This window comes from Lissotriton vulgaris, chromosome 8, assembly GCF_964263255.1.
Source record: "Lissotriton vulgaris chromosome 8, aLisVul1.2, whole genome shotgun sequence".
In the NCBI taxonomy this organism is placed as follows: Eukaryota; Metazoa; Chordata; class Amphibia; order Caudata; family Salamandridae; genus Lissotriton; species Lissotriton vulgaris.
The window spans coordinates 1531339518-1531361109 of NC_141696.1; the positions used below are offsets into that span (position 1 = coordinate 1531339518).

The 21592-nt window shown below is 41.3% G+C and overlaps 5 non-coding genes across 5 annotated transcripts; all 5 read right to left on the minus strand.

The window, feature by feature from the left end:
- Positions 1 to 9690: 9690 nt before the first annotated feature.
- On the minus strand, positions 9691 to 9763 carry TRNAF-GAA (transfer RNA phenylalanine (anticodon GAA)). Its single transcript has one exon. It is a non-coding gene; the product is annotated as a tRNA-Phe (tRNA).
- A 508-nt stretch (positions 9764 to 10271) lies between these two features.
- TRNAF-GAA (transfer RNA phenylalanine (anticodon GAA)) lies at positions 10272 to 10344 on the minus strand. The gene has a single exon. It is a non-coding gene; the product is annotated as a tRNA-Phe (tRNA).
- Positions 10345 to 10853: 509 nt separating this feature from the next.
- Positions 10854 to 10926, minus strand: TRNAF-GAA (transfer RNA phenylalanine (anticodon GAA)). The gene has a single exon. It is a non-coding gene; the product is annotated as a tRNA-Phe (tRNA).
- Positions 10927 to 11434: 508 nt separating this feature from the next.
- On the minus strand, positions 11435 to 11507 carry TRNAF-GAA (transfer RNA phenylalanine (anticodon GAA)). Its single transcript has one exon. It is a non-coding gene; the product is annotated as a tRNA-Phe (tRNA).
- A 1039-nt stretch (positions 11508 to 12546) lies between these two features.
- Positions 12547 to 12619, minus strand: TRNAF-GAA (transfer RNA phenylalanine (anticodon GAA)). The gene has a single exon. It is a non-coding gene; the product is annotated as a tRNA-Phe (tRNA).
- Positions 12620 to 21592: the final 8973 nt, after the last annotated feature.

The window sequence follows — 21592 nt, forward strand, 5'->3', positions numbered from 1 at the left end:
GTCTACCAGTGGTGACCAAATCATTGCCCCCAAGATGTACTATGACTATAGACGGCGGTGACCTCGTCCGCCCTAGCAAACCCTCGAAAAATGATTGAAACTGGTCAATACAGAGTCCGCCCCTTCCGTAGAAGGACATACTGTACCCGTATTCCCCAGCCACGTGAATCATGTCACCTGCTTTGAATACGTCCGCGGCACGCCTCACGTATGAGTGGCCCACGACCCACACCTCCTTTTTCACAGCCGGTGATGTCTGACCGCTGGCCCGGTGTTGGGTCGACTGCATAGTCCGCCCCGCCTCGTAGGCTTGCGCAACTAAAACCAAACAAAACAAGAAGCGTGAGTACATCATTACAGCTTCACAACATGTGCAACCGCACATACCTTTTATAACAGTTGGAGGACCAACGCCCCACACGTTTAACTTGTTCGACATTCAGACCCCTGGCTGTAGCCTCTGTAGCAGCCCCTATCCGAAAGGAATGGGTCCCAAACTCGCCCGGGTTCAAGCCCGCAGCGGCAATCGACATCGCAAGCACCCGCTGAAACTGAAACCTCGTCAGTGGGGTGGCGTCAGCGTGTCTCAACAAGGTCCCCCCCCATGATGCCACCCTTTGTGCTAAATATTCCTCTACACAACTCACCGGGCACATGGAGGACCCGGGAATCCTTTGTATGATTATGCAGTCACCCATCGCACCCTGATCGGTCTTGGACCTGACAAACGAGACAGTCATTGTCCCCCCTCTAACCTGAACGTGCTCTCGGCACAGTCCCCCCATCACATCCTGCTTGTTCCTTGCCACTAGTTCGCTTACCCGCATAGCCCCATGGAATGCCAGCGTAAAAGCGGCTCGGAATAACACTGTTTCATACTGGGATGAACACGTTGCAGGGAGTATGGATAATAACAGGGCCAACCTATCCAAACCTATTGGGCGCCTTTCATCTACTATGCGACCCTCAAGGCGTTGCCACCCACGTAGCGCTTTTTGCACAACGAAAGACGCTGTCGGGTCCTGGATCCCATGAGCCCTAGCCACAAAGGAAATGGCGGCCCGATGCCTCTGGGCCGTAGCCACTGATTTGCCTGCCTGATGTAAAGACAGCAGGAATTTCACTACCAACTCCTCCTGGCCCCAAAGCTCCCCCCTAGCAGCCCCCAAAAAGGCCCAATAGGAACGGAACGCCCCTTCATATGCCTTCCTCGTCCTGGGTGCTAAACTCTCTCCCACGAGGTTACGAAGTTCGGGGCACCGAGAGACCAGAGAGCTTCGGGAAAGGGTGCCGCCACCGGGTCCGCTGTGGGCCGAAAACCCCAGAAGGCCTGCATACGAAAACGAGACAGTGCATCAGCCGCCTGGTTCTTCACCCCCGGCACATGTCTTGCCCTAAATAGCACATTCAATTGCATACACAGTAATACAATTTCCTTGAGTAATCTCAGAATCCATTTGCATCGTGCTGCCTGGCTATTGATACACTCAACCACGGTCATGTTATCAGACCAGAATACCACAGAGTGATCTCTGAACCCTTCGGGCCAAGTTCTCAGGGCCACCAGAATGGGGAAAAGTTCCAGAAAAGCAATGTTACTTGTCAGTCCACTATCATGCCACCATGACGGCCATTTTTGTGCCGACCACTGAGTGCCGAATATGGCACCAAAACCAATGCTTACTGCCGAATCCGTCCACAGCCCCAGCTCCTCAGAGGACACCGCCGGTTTGTTCCAGACTATTCGACCATTGAAATCCGCCAGAAATGCCAACCAAATGCGCATGTCCTGGCGAACCTCTGCCGAGAGCCTCGTGCAATGATGACCCTCCTTCAGGCCGACCATGGCTTGAGCGATCGAGCGGGAAAAGGGGCGGGCCATCGGTATTACTCTTAGGGCAAAATTCAACTGTCCCACCAATTGTTGTAATTGATGCAGCTTAACCTTAGACTCACTTATACACGTTTGCAGGCATGCCCTGAATCTTAACACTTTGTCTCGTGGTAAACGAAAACAACCTTCTTCAGAGTCAAGCTCGATCCCCAGAAACTCGAGGCAAGTCGAGGGACCCACAGTCTTACCTGGTGCCAATGGCACGCCAAACTGATTCATCAAGACACAAAATTCAGTCAAAGCTTGTCCACATTCCGGATCCCCGGCTGCCCCCAGAAACAAAAAGTCATCGAGATAATGCATAACATGTTGAAACCCCGTCTTCTTTGTGAAGACCCATTGCAGGAAACAACTGAACTTTTCAAAATAGGCACAAGATATAGAGCACCCCATTGGCATACACCTATCCATGTAATAGTGACCCTGAAACATGAAACCAAGGAGACGCTGGTCGTCTGGATGTACCGGGAGCAACCGGAACGCTGACTCGATATCAGATTTTGCCATCAGCGCACCGGGCCCCAGGCGATTCAATATGGCTACGGCCTCATCGAAGGATGCATACCGCACCGAACACACTTCCGGGTCTATCGCATCGTTTACGGAAAGACCACGTGGGGCTGATAAATTATGTATCAGCCGAAACTCACCCGGGTCCTTCTTGGGGACCACCCCTAAAGGGGAACAAACAAAATTAGCAACTGGTGGCACATTAAATGGACCGGCGACTCGACCTCGAGTAACCTCTTTCACGATCTTTTCCTGTACCACGGTCGTATGTTGCAAGACCGATATTTGGTTTTTTCATTTCGCTATACCCTGAAACTCCCCCACTGGGATGCGGAAACCATATGAAAACCCATTCCGCAACACCCCAGCGGAAGCGTGATCCGGGTATTCGCTGAGCCAGGGAATCATTGCCATGGTATCAATCGGAGTAGGTAAAGGCGCCCCTCGGACTATATCAGACCTGTTTGGCGCCTCCTCTACCCCCGTTATCACCCGTTTTGGCTCTGCACATGGACTCAGGATGGGATGATTGCCCACACCCACCACATTCGTGCCTAAATTTGCATGACCCCTGGGGCCTCGTACATTTACCCCTGTTAAAGTTCCAACAAATCCCCCTTTTACCTGCGTTGCCGATCGGCCTCGAGTGGTTGTCGTTACTCGTACTTGATCGAAAGGGCGTCCCAGCATATTGGCGGGAGGATTCACCCACGCTACTCCCTACCAATGGCAACTTCAACATACCAGTATCTTCCATTTTGGACCAAGACACAGAATCATAACAATCCCAAGTTAAGTTTTTATCATGTTCTTTCGCTTTTCTGAAAATATTATCGTAACAGAACCATTGATTGCCCTCGTGTGATACAGAATACCCCATGATCCGTGACTGATAAATCGGCAATTCGGACAGCAATTCGGGGCCTACGTTCACCCATTATGGATGTAAAAATCCCCCACGCTCTGCCCCAAGTGCCAATGTTTTCATTTACCTTAAAGGCGGCCATCTTTGCGCGCCAAACACTCGGATGCATGAGCTCCTTCTGGCTCTTAACATGCTCCATCTCATAATGATCGGTAAGCAACGAGAAGATGTTTATATACTCCTCTGCCCATATCTTCTCTTTAATAGCCAGAGGGACATGTTGACCCAACTTTTCCCTTCGTGAGGGTGCAGACTCATCCCTCGCAATCGGCAATGGCCGCTTACCTGAACCGAAAGCTGTATCTGCCACTGGACCTGTCCCAGGTGGCTTCTCTACTGCCGCAGCCGGCGATGGTGCCTTCGCCGCTTCCCTTGTTTCACGCAGTTGCTTCATCAACACCCGCGCGTCGTCAGCCGTGGCGCCCTTGCTACCATTACCCAACCACGCTGCTAATTGTGCTGCCAGCTCGGGCGGCATATCCTCCCCGGACACGGGGGTGACCACCACGGGAATCGGATTCCCCTCTTCCGGCACCGGAGTTGGTTCTTCGAGTGGGGTACAGGGAACCGGGATGTCTCCCCCAGCTGCTCCCCTTCTGGGCCTCTTGCCTTTCCCTCCCGGAGCTGCTCCTGCCAAAGGACGTTTCGGTCCCCCTTCCTTGTCTTTATCCGCCATTCGCCTCTTTAGCTCGGTCACCTCTTTCATAAGAACACGCAGCATCTGGTCGGTAGTCATTCGCTTTCCCGCTTTCTTGGGCATTCTCCAACAGAGTATCTGTAAAACAAACAAGAAAGATTACAACGCTCAAAATTGGCTCTTCGTTCCGTCTCGAGCTCACGTGCAGCGAGGGGGTGCAGCTTCAGAGCACAGGAACAAGAGGATGCTTTCTTGGCTTGTTGCTCCTTTTATCCGTCTTCAGGGCGGGCGTAAACCCGCCCCTGCCTGCCCCAAGGGCGTGGCCGGCCGCGTCAGTGTCTAGGCCAGCCCACTCCAGGGCGGGAAAAAGGCGCGCCCCGGCTACGCCGCTTCGGGCATACCAGCCGAGACTCGCCTCCCGCCCAAGATGGCTTCCCGGGGGGATCGTGGTACTCCGCCATACGTTCGGGGGGACCGAATGGTCGCCCCTTTCCAGGATTGAACCAGGGACCTTTAGATCTTCAGTCTAACACTCTCCCAACTGAGATATTGCGGCCTGCTTATAGCTGTGGTCTTCATACTTTAATTTAAACCATTTAACAAAATAGATGCAGGACCTGGATTTTTAACCTCATATGGTAGAGATATGTTTTAAGGAGTCCTGTATCATTCCGCAATTAACTGGTGCAATGGGCAAATAGCATTTTTGGGATCCAGGTTAGGTAGTTGTTTTACTGGGTAATATAGTGCTTGGACTAGCACTATATTACCCAGATATATTTGGCATGAGTAGGTAAGCAATGTCATCTGACTACTGACATCTGTGTTCAAGGGGAAGTGGATGGTAATGCAGACAAGAGTTTACTTTACAAAAAAGCATGAAATGGGAAATATTCATTGTCAAACCTGAAGGCAAGATAGGTGGAAGAAAGTTTAAAAGGAGGACAGAAAGCAAAGTCTATGTTGAATTGATCATTTTGTAGATCAGTTGATAAAAATGTTAATAGAGAAAAAAGTACTACAGCTGATTCCAAGACCTATTTTGTTAGAAGCAAGGAACCTCTCAACTGTGCCGAAACCCGGGATTGAACCAGGGACCTTTAGATCTTCAGTCTAACGCTCTCCCAACTGAGCTATTTCTGCCTTCTGATAGCTGGGGTCTTCATACTTTAATTTGAACCATTTAACAAAATAGATGCAGGACCTGGATTTTTAACCTCATATGGTAGAGATATGTTTTAAGGAGTCTTGTATCATTCCGCAGTTAACTGGTGCAATGGGTAAATAGCATTTTTGGGATCCAGGTTAGGTAGTTGTTTTTTTAACTCTGAATGGACTAGCACTATATTACCCAGATATATTTGGCATGAGTAGGTAAGCAATGTCATCTGACTACTGACATCTGTGTTCAAGGGGTAGTGGAATGTGATGCAGACAAGAGTTTACTTTACAAAAAAGGACGAAATGGAAAACATTCATAGTCAAACCTGAAGGCAAGATAGGTGGAAGAAAGTTTAAAAGGAGGACAGAAAGCAAAGTCTATGTTGAATTGATCATTTTGTAGATCAGTTGATAAAAATGTTGATAGAGAAAAAAGTACAACAGCTGATTCCAAGACCTATTTTGTTAGAAGCAAGGAACCTCTCAACTGTGCCGAAACCCGGGATTGAACCAGGGACCTTTAGATCTTCAGTCTAACGCTCTCCCAACTTAGCTATTTCGGGCTGCTTACAGCTGTGGTCTTCATACTTTAATTTAAACCATTTAACAAAATAGATGCAGGACCTGGATTTTTAACCTCATATGGTGAGATATGTTTTAAGGAGTCCTGTATCATTCCGCAATTAACTGGTGCAATGGGTAAATAGCATTTTTGGGATCCAGGTTAGGTAGTTGTTTTTTTAACTCTGAATGGACTAGCACTATATTACCTAGATATATTTGGCATGAGTAGGTAAGCAATGTCATCTGACTACTGACATCTGTGTTCAAGGGGAAGTGGAATGTGATGCAGACAAGAGTTTACTTTACAAAAAAGCATGAAATGGGAAATATTCATTGTCAAACCTGAAAGTAAGAGAGGTGGAAGCAAGTTTAGAAGGAGGACATAAAGCAAAGTCTATGTTAAATTGATTGTGTTGTAGATCAGTTCGAAAAAATTTGATGAATAGAGAAAAAGTTCTACAGCTGATTCCAAGACCTATTTTGCTAGAAGCAAGGAACCTCTCAACTGTGCCGAAACCCGGGACTAAACCAGGGACCTTTAGATCTTCAGTCTAACGCTCTCCAAACTGAGCTATTTCGGCCTTCTCATAGCTGTGGTCTTCATACTTTAATTTGAACCATTTAACAAAATAGATGCAGGACCTGGATTTTTAACCTCATATGGTAGAGATATGTTTTAAGGAGTCCTGTACCATTCCCCAGTTAACTGGTGCAATGGGTAAATAGCATTTTTGGGATCCAGGTTAGGTAGTTGTTTTTTTAACTCTGAATGGACTAGCACTATATTACCTAGATATATTTGGCATGAGTAGGTAAGCAATGTCATCTGACTACTGACATCTGTGTTCAAGGGGAAGTGGAATGTGATGCAGACAAGAGTTTACTTTACAAAAAAGGACGAAATGGGAAACATTCATTGTCAAACCTGAAGGCAAGATAGGTGGAAGAAAGTTTAAAAAGAGGACAGAAAGCAAAGTCTATGTTGAATTGATCATTTTGTAGATCAGTTGATAAAAATGTTGATAGAGAAAAAAGTACTACAGCTTATTCCAAGACCTATTTTGTTAGAAGCAAGGAACCTCTCAACTGTGCTGAAACCCGGGATTGAACCAGGGACCTTTAGATCTTCAGTCTAACGCTCTCCCAACTGAGCTATTGCGGCCTGCTTATAGCTGTGGTCTTCATACTTTAATTTAAACCATTTAACAAAATAGATGCAGGACCTGGATTTTTAACCTCATATGGTAGAGATATGTTTTAAGGAGTCCTGTATCATTCCGCAATTAACTGGTGCAATGGGCAAATAGCAGTTTTGGGATCCAGGTTAGGTAGTTGTTTTTTTAACTCTGAATGGACTAGCACTATATTACCCAGATATATTTGGCATGAGTAGGTAAGCAATGTCATCTGACTACTGACATCTGTATTCAAGGGGAGGTGGAAGGTAATGCAGACAAGAGTTTACTTTACAAAAAAGCATGAAATGGGAAATATTCATTGTCAAACCTGAAGGTAAGAGAGGTGGAAGCAAGTTTAAAAGGAGGACATAAAGCAAAGTCTATGTTAAATTGATTGTGTTGTAGATCAGTTGGAAAAAATTTGATGAATAGAGAAAAAGTACAACAGCTGATTCCAAGACCTATTTTGTTAGAAGCAAGGAACCTCTCAACTGGGCCGAAACCCAGGATTGAACCAGGGACCTTTAGATCTTCAGTCTAACGCTCTCCCAACTGAGCTATTTCGGCCTGCTTATAGCTGTGGTCTTCATACTTTAATTTAAACCATTTAACAAAATAGATGCAGGACCTGGATTTTTAACCTCATATGGTAGAGATATGTTTTAAGGAGTCCTGTATCATTCCCCACTTAACTGGTGCAATGGGTAAATAGCATTTTTGGGATCCAGGTTAGGTAGTTGTTTTTTTAACTCTGAATGGACTAGCACTATATTACCTAGATATATTTGGCATGAGTAGGTAAGCAATGTCATCTGACTACTGACATCTGTGTTCAAGGGGAAGTGGAATGTGATGCAGACAAGAGTTTACTTTACAAAAAAGGACTAAATGGGAAACATTCATTGTCAAACCTGAAGGCAAGATAGGTGGAAGAAAGTTTAAAAGGAGGACAGAAAGCAAAGTCTATGTTGAATTGATCATTTTGTAGATCAGTTGATAAAAATGTTGATAGAGAAAAAAGTACTACAGCTGATTCCAAGACCTATTTTGTTAGAAGCAAGGAACCTCTCAACTGTGCCGAAACCCGGGATGGAACCAGGGACCTTTAGATCTAGAGTCTAACGCTCTCCCAACTGAGCTATAGCGGCCAGCTTATAGCTGTGGTCTTCATACTCTAATTTAAACCATTTAACAAAATAGATGCAGGACCTGGATTTTTAACCTCATATGGTAGAGATATGTTTTAAGGAGTCCTGTATCATTCCACAATTAACTGGTGCAATGGGCAAATTGCAGTTTTGGGATCCAGGTTAGGTAGTTGTTTTTTTAACTCTGAATGGACTAGCACTATATTACCCATATATATTTGGCATGAGTAGGTAAGCAATGTCATCTGACTACTGACATCTGTATTCAAGGGGAGGTGGAAGGTAATGCAGACAAGAGTTTACTTTACAAAAAAGCATGAAATGGGAAATATTCATTGTCAAACCTGAAGGTAAGAGAGGTGGAAGCAAGTTTAGAAGGAGGACATAAAGCAAAGTCTATGTTAAATTGATTGTGTTGTAGATCAGTTGGAAAAAATTTGATGAATAGAGAAAAAGTACTAAAGCTGATTCCAAGACCTATTTTTTTAGAAGCAAGGAACCTCTCAACTGTGCCGAGACCCGGGATTGAACCAGGGACCTTTAGATCTTCAGTCTAACGCTCTCCCAACTGAGCTATTTCGGCCTGCTTATAGCTGTGGTCTTCATACTTTAATTTAAACCATTTAACAAAATAGATGCAGGACCTGGATTTTTAACCTCATATGGTAGAGATATGTTTTAAGGAGTCCTGTATCATTCCGCAATTAACTGGTACAATGGGTAAATAGCATTTTTTGGATCCAGGTTAGGTAGTTGTTTTTTTAACTCTGAATGGACTAGCACTATATTATCCAGATATATTTGGCATGAGTAGGTAAGCAATGTCATCTGACTACTGACATCTGTGTTCAAGGGGAAGTGGAAGGTAATGCAGACAAGAGTTTACTTTACAAAAAAGCATGAAATGGGAAATATTCATTGTCAAACCTGAAGATAAGAGAGGTGGAAGCAAGTTTAGAAGGAGGACATAAAGCAAAGTCTATGTTAAATTGATTGTGTTGTAGATCAGTTGGAAAAAATTTGATGAATAGAGAAAAAGTACTACAGCTGATTCCAAGACCTATTTTGTTAGAAGCAAGGAACGTCTCAACTGTGCCGAAACCCGGGATTGAACTAGGGACCTTTAGATCTTCAGTCTAACGCTCTCCCAACTGAGCTATTTCGGCCTTCTGATAGCTGGGGTCTTCATACTTTAATTTGAACCATTTTACAAAATAGATGCAGGACCTGGATTTTTAACCTCATATGGTAGAGATATGTTTTAAGGAGTCCTGTATCATTCCCCAGTTAACTGGTGCAATGGGTAAATAGCATTTTTGGGATCCAGGTTAGGTAGTTGTTTTTTTAACTCTGAATGGACTAGCACAATATTACCCAGATATATTTCGCATGAGTAGGTAAGCAATGTCATCTGACTACTGACATCTGTGTTCAAGGGGAAGTGGAATGTGATGCAGACAAGAGTTTACTTTACAAAAAAGGACGAAATGGAAAACATTCATAGTCAAACCGGAAGGCAAGATAGGTGGAAGAAAGTTTAAAAGGAGGACAGAAAGCAAAGTCTATGTTGAATTGATCATTTTGTAGATCAGTTGATAAAAATGTTAATAGAGAAAAAGTACTACAGCTGATTCCAAGACCTATTTTGTTAGAAGCAAGGAACCTCTCAACTGTGCCGAAACCCGGGATTGAACCAGGGACCTTTAGATCTTCAGTCTAACGCTCTCCCAACTGAGCTATTTCGGCCTTCTGATAGCTGGGGTCTTCATACTTTAATTTGAACCATTTAACAAAATAGATGCAGGACCTGGATTTTTAACCTCATATGGTAGAGATATGTTTTAAGGAGTCCTGTATCATTCCCCAGTTAACTGGTGCAATGGGTAAATAGCATTTTTGGGATCCAGGTTAGGTAGTTGTTTTTTTAACTCTGAATGGACTAGCACTATATTACCCAGATATATTTGGCATGAGTAGGTAAGCAATGTCATCTGACTACTGACATCTGTGTTCAAGGGGAAGTGGAATGTGATGCAGACAAGAGTTTACTTTACAAAAAAGGACGAAATGGAAAACATTCATAGTCAAACCTGAAGGCAAGATAGGTGGAAGAAAGTTTAAAAGGAGGACAGAAAGCAAAGTCTATGTTGAATTGATCATTTTGTAGATCAGTTGATAAAAATGTTGATAGAGAAAAAAGCACTACAGCTGATTCCAAGACCTATTTTGTTAGAAGCAAGGAACCTCTCAACTGCGCCGAAACCCGGGATTGAACCAGGGACCTTTAGATCTTCAGTCTAACGCTCTACCAACTGAGCTATTTCGGCCTGCTTATAGCTGTGGTCTTCATACTTTAATTTAAACCATTTAACAAAACAGATGCAGGACCTGGATTTTTAACCTCATATGGTGAGATATGTTTTAAGGAGTCCTGTATCATTCCGCAATTAACTGGTGCAATGGGTAAATAGCATTTTTGGGATCCAGGTTAGGTAGTTGTTTTTTTAACTCTGAATGGACTAGCACTATATTATCCAGATATATTTGGCATGAGTAGGTAAGCAATGTCATCTGACTACTGACATCTGTGTTCAAGGGGAAGTGGAAGGTAATGCAGAAAAGAGTTTACTTTACAAAAAAGCATGAAATGGGAAATATTCATTGTCAAACCTGAAGATAAGAGAGGTGGAAGCAAGTTTAGAAGGAGGACATAAAGCAAAGTCTATGTTAAATTGATTGTGTTGTAGATCAGTTGGAAAAAATTTGATGAATAGAGAAAAAGTACTACAGCTGATTCCAAGACCTATTTTGTTAGAAGCAAGGAACCTCTCAACTGTGCCGAAACCCGGGATTGAACCAGGGACCTTTAGATCTTCAGTCTAACGCTCTCCCAACTGAGCTATTTCGGCCTTCTGATAGCTGGGGTCTTCATACTTTAATTTGAACCATTTAACAAAATAGATGCAGGACCTGGATTTTTAACCTCATATGGTAGAGATATGTTTTAAGGAGTCCTGTATCATTCCCCAGTTAACTGGTGCAATGGGTAAATAGCATTTTTGGGATCCAGGTTAGGTACTTGTTTTTTTAACTCTGAATGGACTAGCACTATATTACCCAGATATATTTGGCATGAGTAGGTAAGCAATGTCATCTGACTACTGACATCTGTGTTCAAGGGGAAGTGGAATGTGATGCAGACAAGAGTTTACTTTACAAAAAAGGACGAAATGGAAAACATTCATAGTCAAACCTGAAGGCAAGATAGGTGGAAGAAAGTTTAAAAGGAGGACAGAAAGCAAAGTCTATGTTGAATTGATCATTTTGTAGATCAGTTGATAAAAATGTTGATAGAGAAAAAAGTACTACAGCTGATTCCAAGACCTATTTTGTTAGAAGCAAGGAACCTCTCAACTGTGCCGAAACCCGGGATTGAACCAGGGACCTTTAGATCTTCAGTCTAACGCTCTCCCAACTGAGCTATTTCGGCCTTCTAATAGCTGGGGTCTTCATACTTTAATTTGAACCATTTAACAAAATAGATGCAGGACCTGGATTTTTAACCTCATATGGTAGAGATATGTTTTAAGGAGTCCTGTATCATTCCCCAGTTAACTGGTGCAATGGGTAAATAGCATTTTTGGGATCCAGGTTAGGTAGTTGTTTTTTTAACTCTGAATGGACTAGCACTATATTACCCAGATATATTTGGCATGAGTAGGTAAGCAATGTCATCTGACTACTGACATCTGTGTTCAAGGGGAAGTGGAATGTGATGCAGACAAGAGTTTACTTTACAAAAAAGGACGAAATGGAAAACATTCATAGTCAAACCTGAAGGCAAGATAGGTGGAAGAAAGTTTAAAAGGAGGACAGAAAGCAAAGTCTATGTTGAATTGATCATTTTGTAGATCAGTTGATAAAAATGTTGATAGAGAAAAAAGTACTACAGCTGATTCCAAGACCTATTTTGTTAGAAGCAAGGAACCTCTCAACTGTGCCGAAACCCGGGATTGAACCAGGGACCTTTAGATCTTCAGTCTAACGCTCTCCCAACTTAGCTATTTCGGCCTGCTTATAGCTGTGGTCTTCATACTTTAATTTAAACCATTTAACAAAATAGATGCAGGACCTCGATTTTTAACCTCATATGGTGAGATATGTTTTAAGGAGTCCTGTATCATTCCGCAATTAACTGGTGCAATGGGTAAATAGCATTTTTGGGATCCAGATATATTTGGCATGAGTAGGTAAGCAATGTCATCTGACTACTGACATCTGTATTCAAGGGGAGGTCGAAGGTAATGCAGACAAGAGTTTACTTTACAAAAAAGCATGAAATGGGAAATATTCATTGTCAAACCTGAAGGTAAGAGAGGTGGAAGCAAGTTTAGAAGGAGGACATAAAGCAAAGTCTATGTTAAATTGATTGTGTTGTAGATCAGTTGGAAAAAATTTGATGAATAGAGAAAAAGTACTACAGCTGATTCCAAGACCTATTTTGTTAGAAGCAAGGAACCTCTTAACTGTGCCGAAACCCGGGATTGAACCAGGGACCTTTAGATCTTCAGTCTAACGCTCTCCCAACTGAGCTATTTCGGCCTGCTTATAGCTGTGGTCTTCATACTTTAATTTAAACCATTTAACAAAATAGATGCAGGACCTGGATTTTTAACCTCATATGGTAGAGATATGTTTTAAGGAGACCTGTATCATTCCGCAATTAACTGGTGCAATGGGTAAATAGCATTTTTTGGATCCAGGTTAGGTAGTTGTTTTTTTAACTCTGAATGGACTAGCACTATATTACCCAGATATATTTGGCATGAGTAGGTAAGCAATGTCATCTGACTACTGACATCTGTGTTCAAGGGGAAGTGGAAGGTAATGCAGACAAGAGTTTACTTTACAAAAAAGCATGAAATGGGAAATATTCATTGTCAAACCTGAAGGTAAGAGAGGTGGAAGCAAGTTTAGAAGGAGGACATAAGCAAAGTCTATGTTAAATTGATTGTGTTGTAGATCAGTTGGAAAAAATTTGATGAATAGAGAAAAAGAACTACAGCTGATCCCAAGACCTATTTTGTTAGAAGCAAGGAACCTCTCAACTGTGCCAAAACCCAGGATTGAACCAGGGACCTTTAGATCTTCAGTCTAACGCTCGGCCAACTGAGCTATTTCGGCCTTCTGATAGCTGGGGTCTTCATACTTTAATTTGAACCATTTAACAAAATAGATGCAGGACCTGGATTTTTAACCTCATATGGTAGAGATATGTTTTAAGGAGTCCTGTATCATTCCCCAGTTAACTGGTGCAATGGGTAAATAGCATTTTTGGGATCCAGGTTAGGTAGTTGTTTTTTTTAACTCTGAATGGACTAGCACTATATTACCCAGATATATTTGGCATGAGTAGGTAAGCAATGTCATCTGACTACTGACATCTGTGTTCAAGGGGAAGTGGAATGTGATGCAGACAAGAGTTTACTTTACAAAAAAGGACAAAATGGAAAACATTCATAGTCAAACCTGAAGGCAAGATAGGTGGAAGAAAGTTTAAAAGGAGGACAGAAAGCAAAGTCTATGTTGAATTGATCATTTTGTAGATCAGTTGATAAAAATGTTGATAGAGAAAAGAGTACTACAGCTGATTCCAAGACCTATTTTGTTAGAAGCAAGGAACCTCTCAACTGTGCCGAAACCCGGGATTGAACCAGGGACCTTTAGATCTTCAGTCTAACGCTCTCCCAGCTTAGCTATTTTGGCCTGCTTATAAGCTGTGGTCTTCATACTTTAATTTAAACCATTTAACAAAATAGATGCAGGACCTGGATTTTTAACCTCATATGGTGAGATATGTTTTAAGGAGTCCTGTATCATTCCGCAATTAACTGGTGCAATGGGTAAATAGCATTTTTGGGATCCAGGTTAGGTAGTTGTTTTTTTAACTCTGAATGGACTAGCACTATATTACCCAGATATATTTGGCATGAGTAGGTAAGCAATGTCATCTGACTACTGACATCTGTATTCAAGGGGAGGTGGAAGGTAATGCAGACAAGAGTTTACTTTACAAAAAAGCATGAAATGGGAAATATTCATTGTCAAACCTGAAGGTAAGAGAGGTGGAAGCAAGTTTAGAAGGAGGACATAAAGCAAAGTCTATGTTAAATTGATTGTGTTGTAGATCAGTTGGAAAAAATGTGATGAATAGAGAAAAAGTACTACAGCTGATTCCAAGACCTATTTTGTTAGAAGCAAGGAACCTCTCAACTGTGCCGAAACCCGGGATTGAATCAGGGACCTTTAGATCTTCAGTCTAACGCTCTCCCAACTGAGCTATTTCGGCCTGCTTATAGCTGTGGTCTTCATACTTTAATTTAAACCATTTAACAAAATAGATGCAGGGCCTGGATTTTTAACCTCATATGGTAGAGATATGTTTTAAGGAGTCCTGTATCATTCCCCAGTTAACTGGAGCAATGGGTAAATAGCATTTTTGGGATCCAGGTTAGGTAGTTGTTTTTTTAACTCGAAATGGACTAGCACTATATTACCTAGATATATTTGGCATGAGTAGGTAAGCAATGTCATCTGACTACTGACATCTGTGTTCAAGGGGAAGTGGAATGTGATGCAGACAAGAGTTTACTTTACAAAAAAGGACGAAATGGGAAACATTCATTGTCAAACCTGAAGGCAAGATAGGTGGAAGAAAGTTTAAAAGGAGGACAGAAAGCAAAGTCTATGTTGAATTGATCATTTTGTAGATCAGTTGATAAAAATGTTGATAGAGAAAAAAGTACTACAGCTGATTCCAAGACCTATTTTGTTAGAAGCAAGGAACCTCTCAACTGTGCCGAAACCCGGGATTGAACCAGGGACCTTTAGATCTTCAGTCTAACGCTCTCCCAACTGAGCTATTGCGGCCTGCTTATAGCTGTGATCTTCATAATTTAATTTAAACCATTTAACAAAATAGATGCAGGACCTGGATTTTTAACCTCATATGGTAGAGATATGTTTTAAGGAGTCCTGTATCATTCCACAATTAACTGGTGCAATGGGCAAATAGCAGTTTTGGGATCCAGGTTAGGTAGTTGTTTTTTAACTCTGAATGGACTAGCACTATATTACCCAGATATATTTGGCATGAGTAGGTAAGCAATGTCATCTGACTACTGACATCTGTATTCAAGGGGAGGTGGAAGGTAATGCAGACAAGAGTTTACTTTACAAAAAAGCATGAAATGGGAAATATTCATTGTCAAACCTGAAGGTAAGAGAGGTGGAAGCAAGTTTAGAAGGAGGACATAAAGCAAAGTCTATGTTAAATTGATTGTGTTGTAGATCAGTTGGAAAAAATTTGATGAATAGAGAAAAAGTACTACAGCTGATTCCAAGACCTATTTTGTTAGAAGCAAGGAACCTCTCAACTGTGCCGAAACCCGGGATTGAACCAGGGACCTTTAGATCTTCAGTCTAACTCTCTCCCAACTGAGATATTTCGGCCTGCTTATAGCTGGGGTCTTCATACTTTAATTTAAACCATTTAACAAAATAGATGCAGGACCTGGATTTTTACCCTCATATGGTAGAGATATGTTTTAAGGAGTCCTGTATCATTCCCCAGTTAACTGGTGCAATGGGTAAATAGCATTTTTGGGATCCAGGTTAGGTAGTTGTTTTTTTAACTCTGAATGGACTAGCACTATATTACCTAGATATATTTGGCATGAGTAGGTAAGCAATGTCATCTGACTACTGACATCTGTGTTCAAGGGGAAGTGGAATGTGATGCAGAGAAGAGTTTACTTTGCAAAAAAGGACGAAATGGGAAACATTCATTGTCAAACCTGAAGGCAAGATAGGTGGAAGAAAGTTTAAAAGGAGGACAGAAAGCAAAGTCTATGTTGAATTGATCATTTTGTAGATCAGTTGATAAAAATGTTGATAGAGAGAAAAGTACTACAGCTGATTCCAAGACCTATTTTGTTAGAAGCAAGGAACCTCTCAACTGTGCCGAAACCCGGGATGGAACCAGGGACCTTTAGATCTTCAGTCTAACGCTCTCCCAACTGAGCTATTGCGGCCTGCTTATAGCTGTGGTCTACATACTTTAATTTAAACTATTTAACAAAATAGATGCAGGACCTGGATTTTTAACCTCATATGGTAGAGATATGTTTTAAGGAGTCCTGTATCATTCCCCAGTTAACTGGTGCAATGGGTAAATAGCATTTTTGGGATCCAGGTTAGGTAGTTGTTTTTTTTAACTCTGAATGGACTAGCACTATATTACCCAGATATATTTGGCATGAGTAGGTAAGCAATGTCATCTGACTACTGACATCTGTGTTCAAGGGGAAGTGGAATGTGATGCAGACAAGAGTTTACTTTACAAAAAAGGACGAAATGGAAAACATTCATAGTCAAACCTGAAGGCAAGATAGGTGGAAGAAAGTTTAAAAGGAGGACAGAAAGCAAAGTCTATGTTGAATTGATCATTTTGTAGATCAGTTGATAAAAATGTTAATAGAGAAAAAAGTACTACAGCTGATTCCAAGACATATTTTGTTAGAAGCAAGGAACCTCTCAACTGTGCCGAAACCCGGGATTGAACCAGGGACCTTTGGATCTTCAGTCTAACGCTCTCCCAACTGAGCTATTTCGGCCTTCTGATAGCTGGGGTCTTCATACTTTAATTTGAACCATTTAACAAAATAGATGCAGGACCTGGATTTTTAACCTCATATGGTAGAGATATGTTTTACGGAGTCCTGTATCATTCCCCAGTTAACTGGTGCAATGGGTAAATAGCATTTTTGGGATCCAGGTTAGGTAGTTGTTTTTTTAACTCTGAATGGACTAGCACTATATTACCCAGATATATTTGGCATGAGTAGGTAAGCAATGTCATCTGACTACTGACATCTGTGTTCAAGGGGAAGTGGAATGTGATGCAGACAAGAGCTTACTTTACAAAAAAGGACGAAATGGAAAACATTCATAGTCAAACCTGAAGGCAAGGTAGGTGGAAGAAAGTTTAAAAGGAGGACAGAAAGCAAAGTCTATGTTGAATTGATCATTTTGTAGATCAGTTGATAAAAATGTTGATAGAGAAAAAAGTACTACAGCTGATTCCAAGACCTATTTTGTTAGAAGCAAGGAACCTCTCAACTGTGCCGAAACCCGGGATTGAACCAGGGACCTTTAGATCTTCAGTCTAACGCTCTCCCAACTTAGCTATTTCGGCCTGCTTACAGCTGTGGTCTTCATACTTTAATTTAAACCATTTAACAAAATAGATGCAGGACCTGGATTTTTAACCTCATATGGTGAGATATGTTTTAAGGAGTCCTGTATCATTCCGCAATTAACTGGTGCAGTGGGTAAATAGCATTTTTGGGATCCAGGTTAGGTAGTTGTTTTTTTAACTCTGAATGGACTAGCACTATATTACCCAGATATATTTGGCATGAGTAGGTAAGCAATGTCATCTGACTACTGACATCTGTGTTCAAGGGGAAGTGGAAGGTAATGCAGACAAGAGTTTACTTTACAAAAAAGCATGAAATGGGAAATATTCATTGTCAAACCTGAAGGTAAGAGAGGTGGAAGCAAGTTTAGAAGGAGGATATAAAGCAAATTCTATGTTAAATTGATTGTGTTGTAGATCAGTTGGAAAAAATTTGATGAGTAGAGAAAAAGTTCTACAGCTGATTCCAAGACCTATTTTGTTAGAAGCAAGGAACCTCTCAACTGTGCCGAAACCCGGGATTGAACAAGGGACCTTTAGATCTTCAGTCTAACGCTCTCCAAACTGAGCTATTTCGGCCTTCTCATAGCTGTGGTCTTCATACTTTAATTTGAACCATTTAACAAAATAGATGCAGGACCTGGATTTTTAACCTCATATGGTAGAGATATGTTTTAAGGAGTCCTGTACCATTCCCCAGTTAACTGGTGCAATGGGTAAATAGTATTTTTGGGATCCAGGTTAGGTAGTTGTTTTTTTAACTCTGAATGGACTAGCACTATATTACCTAGATATATTTGGCATGAGTAGGTAAGCAATGTCATCTGACTACTGACATCTGTGTTCAAGGGGAAGTGGAATGTGATGCAGACAAGAGTTTACTTTACAAAAAAGGACGAAATGGGAAACATTCATTGTCAAACCTGAAGGCAAGATAGGTGGAAGAAAGTTTAAAAAGAGGACAGAAAGCAAAGTCTATGTTGAATTGATCATTTTGTAGATCAGTTGATAAAAATGTTGATAGAGAAAAAAGTACTACAGCTTATTCCAAGACCTATTTTGTTAGAAGCAAGGAACCTCTCAACTGTGCCGAAACCCGGGATTGAACCAGGGACCTTTAGATCTTCAGTCTAACGCTCTCCCAACTGAGCTATTGCAGCCTGCTTATAGCTGTGGTCTTCATACTTTAATTTAAAACATTTAACAAAATAGATGCAGGACCTGGATTTTTAACCTCATATGGTAGAGATATGTTTTAAGGAGTCCTGTATCATTCCGCAATTAACTGGTGCAATGGGCAAATAGCAGTTTTGGGATCCAGGTTAGGTAGTTGTTTTTTTAACTCTGAATGGACTAGCACTATATTACCCAGATATATTTGGCATGAGTAGGTAAGCAATGTCATCTGACTACTGACATCTGTATTCAAGGGGAGGTGGAAGGTAATGCAGACAAGAGTTTACTTTACAAAAAAGCATGAAATGGGAAATATTCATTGTCAAACCTGAAGGTAAGAGAGGTGGAAGCAAGTTTAGAAGGAGGACATAAAGCAAAGTCTATGTTAAATTGATTGTGTTGTAGATCAGTTGGAAAAAATTTGATGAATAGAGAAAAAGTACTACAGCTGATTCCAAGACCTACTTTGTTAGAATCAAGGAACCTCTCAACTGTGCCGAAACCCGGGATTGAACCAGGGACCTTTGGATCTTCAGTCTAACGCTCTCCCAACTGAGCTATTTCGGCCTTCTGATAGCTGGGGTCTTCATACTTTAATTTGAACCATTTAACAAAATAGATGCAGGACCTGGATTTTTAACCTCATATGGTAGAGATATGTTTTACGGAGTCCTGTATCATTCCCCAGTTAACTGGTGCAATGGGTAAATAGCATTTTTGGGATCCAGGTTAGGTAGTTGTTTTTTTAACTCTGAATGGACTAGCACTATATTACCCAGATATATTTGGCATGAGTAGGTAAGCAATGTCATCTGACTACTGACATCTGTGTTCAAGGGGAAGTGGAATGTGATGCAGACAAGAGCTTACTTTACAAAAAAGGACGAAATGGAAAACATTCATAGTCAAACCTGAAGGCAAGGTAGGTGGAAGAAAGTTTAAAAGGAGGACAGAAAGCAAAGTCTATGTTGAATTGATCATTTTGTAGATCAGTTGATAAAAATGTTGATAGAGAAAAAAGTACTACAGCTGATTCCAAGACCTATTTTGTTAGAAGCAAGGAACCTCTCAACTGTGCCGAAACCCGGGATTGAACCAGGGACCTTTAGATCTTCAGTCTAACGCTCTCCCAACTTAGCTATTTCGGCCTGCTTACAGCTGTGGTCTTCATACTTTAATTTAAACCATTTAACAAAATAGATGCAGGACCTGGATTTTTAACCTCATATGGTGAGATATGTTTTAAGGAGTCCTGTATCATTCCGCAATTAACTGGTGCAGTGGGTAAATAGCATTTTTGGGATCCAGGTTAGGTAGTTGTTTTTTTAACTCTGAATGGACTAGCACTATATTACCCAGATATATTTGGCATGAGTAGGTAAGCAATGTCATCTGACTACTGACATCTGTGTTCAAGGGGAAGTGGAAGGTAATGCAGACAAGAGTTTACTTTACAAAAAAGCATGAAATGGGAAATATTCATTGTCAAACCTGAAGGTAAGAGAGGTGGAAGCAAGTTTAGAAGGAGGATATAAAGCAAATTCTATGTTAAATTGATTGTGTTGTAGATCAGTTGGAAAAAATTTGATGAGTAGAGAAAAAGTTCTACAGCTGATTCCAAGACCTATTTTGTTAGAAGCAAGGAACCTCTCAACTGTGCCGAAACCCGGGATTGAACAAGGGACCTTTAGATCTTCAGTCTAACGCTCTCCAAACTGAGCTATTTCGGCCTTCTCATAGCTGTGGTCTTCATACTTTAATTTGAACCATTTAACAAAATAGATGCAGGACCTGGATTTTTAACCTCATATGGTAGAGATATGTTTTAAGGAGTCCTGTACCATTCCCCAGTTAACTGGTGCAATGGGTAAATAGTATTTTTGGGATCCAGGTTAGGTAGTTGTTTTTTTAACTCTGAATGGACTAGCACTATATTACCTAGATATATTTGGCATGAGTAGGTAAGCAATGTCATCTGACTACTGACATCTGTGTTCAAGGGGAAGTGGAATGTGATGCAGACAAGAGTTTACTTTACAAAAAAGGACGAAATGGGAAACATTCATTGTCAAACCTGAAGGCAAGATAGGTGGAAGAAAGTTTAAAAAGAGGACAGAAAGCAAAGTCTATGTTGAATTGATCATTTTGTAGATCAGTTGATAAAAATGTTGATAGAGAAAAAAGTACTACAGCTTATTCCAAGACCTATTTTGTTAGAAGCAAGGAACCTCTCAACTGTGCCGAAACCCGGGATTGAACCAGGGACCTTTAGATCTTCAGTCTAACGCTCTCCCAACTGAGCTATTGCGGCCTGCTTATAGCTGTGGTCTTCATACTTTAATTTAAAACATTTAACAAAATAGATGCAGGACCTGGATTTTTAACCTCATATGGTAGAGATATGTTTTAAGGAGTCCTGTATCATTCCGCAATTAACTGGTGCAATGGGCAAATAGCAGTTTTGGGATCCAGGTTAGGTAGTTGTTTTTTTAACTCTGAATGGACTAGCACTATATTACCCAGATATATTTGGCATGAGTAGGTAAGCAATGTCATCTGACTACTGACATCTGTATTCAAGGGGAGGTGGAAGGTAATGCAGACAAGAGTTTACTTTACAAAAAAGCATGAAATGGGAAATATTCATTGTCAAACCTGAAGGTAAGAGAGGTGGAAGCAAGTTTAGAAGGAGGACATAAAGCAAAGTCTATGTTAAATTGATTGTGTTGTAGATCAGTTGGAAAAAATTTGATGAATAGAGAAAAAGTACTACAGCTGATTCCAAGACCTACTTTGTTAGAATCAAGGAACCTCTCAACTGTGCCCAAACCCGGGATTGAACCAGGGACCTTTAGATCTTCAGTCTAACGCTCTCCCAGCTGAGCAATTTCGGCCTGCTTATAGCTGTGGTCTTCATACTTTAATTTAAACCATTTAACAAAATAGATGCAGGACCTGGATTTTTAACCTCATATGGTAGAGATATGTTTTAAGGAGTCCTGTATCATTCCCCAGTTAACTGGTGCAATGGGTAAATAGCATTTTTGGGATCCAGGTTAGGTAGTTGTTTTTTTAACTCTGAATGGACTAGCACTATATTACCTAGATATATTTGGCATGAGTAGGTAAGCAATGTCATC